Below are 3,932 nucleotides of genomic sequence, written 5' to 3'. Positions count from 1 at the left end.
AAAAATAAGCCCAAGGCTTCCAGAAATATTATGCGTATCACTTGCTACATTATACTAGTGCACATTTACACTATTTCTCTGCCATATTTTGTTTGATAAATGTGCCTTATTGATTCCACTATACACATGACTGACTCCAGATGCCCGCGACAGACTTGTCAGGCAGCCACTGGCCACCGCTTGCAGATGGATGAGCAGTGGAGAGGTGGCCAGGATTACAGAAACAGCCAAGCTCACTGTGCTATGTTGTTCCATAACTCCCATAGTGAATGGAAGTTACAGAAACAGCGCAGCACAGAAAGCTACGCTATTTCCGTAACCCAGATCACCTCTACACATTCTCCACCTCAATGCAGCGGCTAACAGCCACCTTACTAGACTGGAGGCAGTCCCTCCGTTCTGATGATAGGTGCGGATCTTAGTGGTGGGACCCGCATCTATCGGCAATTTATGGCATATCCACAGGTCCCGTTCTTGAGATAGGTCCATGTTCCAGTGGCGAGACCCGCATCTATCCTGTGGATTTGCCATAAACGTCCAACATAGGAAAATCCCTTTAAAGCAGTGGATTTGATTCCAGCCAATGACATCTGTATGGGGTTTGTATGTTCACCCCATTTTTGCATGGGTCCTCCCACACCCGCATAAACATACTGACAGATTACCTGGCTTCCTATTGTTAGAGCAGCCATTTGAGTTCTTTCCCATAACAGAATTTGTCCAGGACCACAGAAATTGACAAGTAAGCGGACCATGACCGGCCAAGTACGTTCACACAACAATAACGGTGTGCAAGAGACTCTGAATGGCTTCAGAATATTTTTTTTATAACTTCCGTTATATTCATTAAATCAGAGAATGACAACCATAAGATACGCATGTCTAGCCTTCCCGTTTTGAACTTTTATCCTCTATACAGAGCAGTTGTATCTAAAAAAAAAAAAAAAAGTGTAAAATGAGTTTTTAATTAAAAAAAACTATAACGTAACACCAAACACACTGACTGAACGGTTTATTAAAGAAAAAAAAAAATGCCCTGCAAAGGCACACAGCCTTTAAAGTTCTTCCACTTGCATCAGTTAGGCTAGGTTCACCACACATTTTTGAATCAGTTTTTTTTTGTTTGTTTTGATCGGAAACTGGTAGCTTTTTAAGAACAGTATATTTTTTGTTAGATCCTTTATACCCGTTTGCCTTGGTCTCCAAATAAATGTAAAAAAAATAAATTAAAAAAGTTGAATTTATTTAATTTCAATTAAAAAAACAGGGGTCAAACAAAATGGTATAAGATTATGCCTATGGCACTGTTCATATCTGCGCTACCATTTCCATTATTCTGCTCCTCTAACATAACAACTATAACCAACAGTGCCTGACGAAACCCATAGATTTTAACGAGTTCTATCAGGTTTCCAGTATTTTTTCCTACAAAAAAAAAGCACTCTTTTGTCTGGCAAAAAATACGGAATCTGTGAGGGGCTCCAGCACAGATGTGAACAGAGCCAATCCTGTTGCCATAACCCTGCATTGTACAAAAAAACAAAACACTGCGCCGTCGGAATCCTGTTGTTCAACAGGACAGAAAAATTAGGTAGTCTGTTGGTTTGTCCTGTTGGGGGGAGAAAGGGAAAAAAAAAAACCACGGATCCTCATGAAAACTTGTCAAGCTGACTCTTTTAACCATAACGGAAGTGCCACTGAAAACCTATGGATCTGTAAAAGATCAGAATAAAACCAAATTAAGCGTTTGAAAAAGGATAGCCAAACGTGATGTGGCCAGGCTCTTAGCGTATGTTCACACGCAAACTCAAAAATGTCTGAAAATACGGAGCTATTTTCAAGGGAAACCAGCTCCTGATTTTCCGACGTTTTTAAGAACCACTCGCGTTTTTCGCTGCCGTTTTTCTATAGTCTATGGAAAAACTGCTCCAAAAACAGCTTAAGGGCATGACCACACGTGGCGGATTTCGTCCGCAACTGTCCGCATCAATGCCGCACAGAATCTGCGTTGCAGATTCTGCTGCGGATCTGCACAAAATGTGCAGTAAATTGATGCGGACTAGCTGCTGCGGACTGCGGGAAAAGTACTTCCCTTCTCCCTATCAGTGCAGGATAGAGAGAAGGGACAGCACTTTCCCTTGTGAAAGTCAAAGAAATTCATACTTACCGCCCGTTGTCTTGGTGACGCGTCCCTCTTTCGGCATCCAGCCCGACCTCCCTGGATGACGCGGCAGTCCATGTGACCGCTGCAGCCTGTGCTTGGCCTGTGATTGGCTGCAGCCGTCACTTACACTGAAACGTCATCCTGGGAGGCCGGACTGGAGACAGAAGCAGGGAGTTCTCGGTAAGTATGAACTTCTATTTTTTGACAGGTTGCTGTATATTGGGATCGGTAGTCACTGTCCCGGGTGCAGAAACAGTTACTGCCGATCGCTTAACTCTTTCAGCACCCTGGACAGTGACTATTTACAGACGTCTCCTAGCAACGCTCCCGTCATTACGGGAGCCCCATTGACTTCCTCAGTCTGGCTGTAGACCTAGAAATACATAGGTCCAGCCAGAATGAAGAAATGTCAAGTTAAAAAAGCAAGACGCATCCGCAGCACACATAACATGTGCATGACAGCTGCGGACTTCATTGCGGAAATTAGAATCTCCATTGAAGTCAATGGAGAAATTCCGCCATGAGTCCGCCACTGCTCCGCAACAGACAGAGCATGCTGCGGACACCAAATTCCGCTCCGCAGCCTATGCTCCGCAGCGGAATTTTACGCCTCGTCTAAACGAACACTGCTAAATTAAAGTGTAAGTCAATGGACAAACGGCTCCGCTGCGGAGTGTCCGCAGCGGAATTTAAGTGAAATTCCGCCACGTGTGAACCCAGCCTAAGTGACATGCACTTTTTTTTCAAAACGGCCACGTAAAAAAACGGCCCGTTGGAACAGAACGCCGTTTTCCCAATGCAATCAATGGGCAGATGTTTGGAGGCGTTCTGCTTCCAATTTTTCGGCCTGAAAAACGGCCGAAAATAAGTCGAGTGAACATACCCTTAGTGTGTGCTGTGGATTTCTAAGCTCATGCTTTATGCTGCAAAGCTGCTTCTTTGTATTGGCTGCTGTGTATAAATAAGCACAAGCTCATAAACACTAGGTGATAACCACACATATATGAGGAATATATAATCTCACAAAGGGGTATTCTGGAGCTCTACATGGAGTTTTTAGTAAGGCAGAAAAAATCTGACATTTTGAAGTTTTTTGCCCATTGTTTTTTTTTTAAAGTTGTTGAAGCTGATGCAAAGAACCGTAAGCAAAAACCGCCACCAAAAAAAAACCAAAAACACCTTTCATTTCAATGGGAGGTGATGAGAGGTTTCTTGGCGCCGATTCCAATGCAGTTTCCATGTGAAAATCAGTGTGAACTGGGCCATAAGTAGGATCTACAAGCTCTCTGGACATGTCCATTTTAGTAAGAACTTGTATTCTATGGGGGCATCTTTTCTTAGAACTCCTGGAAATGTATAAATAGACAACTGGGTGTTACCATTCCTCCTGTGACTAGGGTGTCTCTACACAGTCTGACATAACTAGTTAATTTATTCTAGCATTTCCAGGAGGAATAATAGAAGAATGGTACAAAGAAAAGATGCTCAAGAATGGTTATTTCATGGAGAATACAAGTATTTACTGAAATAGACATTTCGGGAGAGGTGACAGATCCTCTTTAAATAGGGTTACGTTTCCATTTGCTGAAAAAGTATCTGCAAGTTCACAAAGCAATAGTGATATATTTCACTGCACTCATACAACCAAACCATGACATGAAGACTGGAAGTGCCATTTATGTAACCTCACAAGAAGACTAAGCCCCCAAAACCATTAACCCCATTCCAACATCTTGCCTTTAAGTGTTCAATAATTCACAGGAAAAGA

Source organism: Rhinoderma darwinii, chromosome 3 (genome assembly GCF_050947455.1).
Source record: "Rhinoderma darwinii isolate aRhiDar2 chromosome 3, aRhiDar2.hap1, whole genome shotgun sequence".
NCBI classification, from domain to species: domain Eukaryota; kingdom Metazoa; phylum Chordata; class Amphibia; order Anura; family Rhinodermatidae; genus Rhinoderma; species Rhinoderma darwinii.
The sequence above is the reverse complement of the archived record's forward strand: the minus strand, read 5'-3'. Positions refer to the sequence as shown.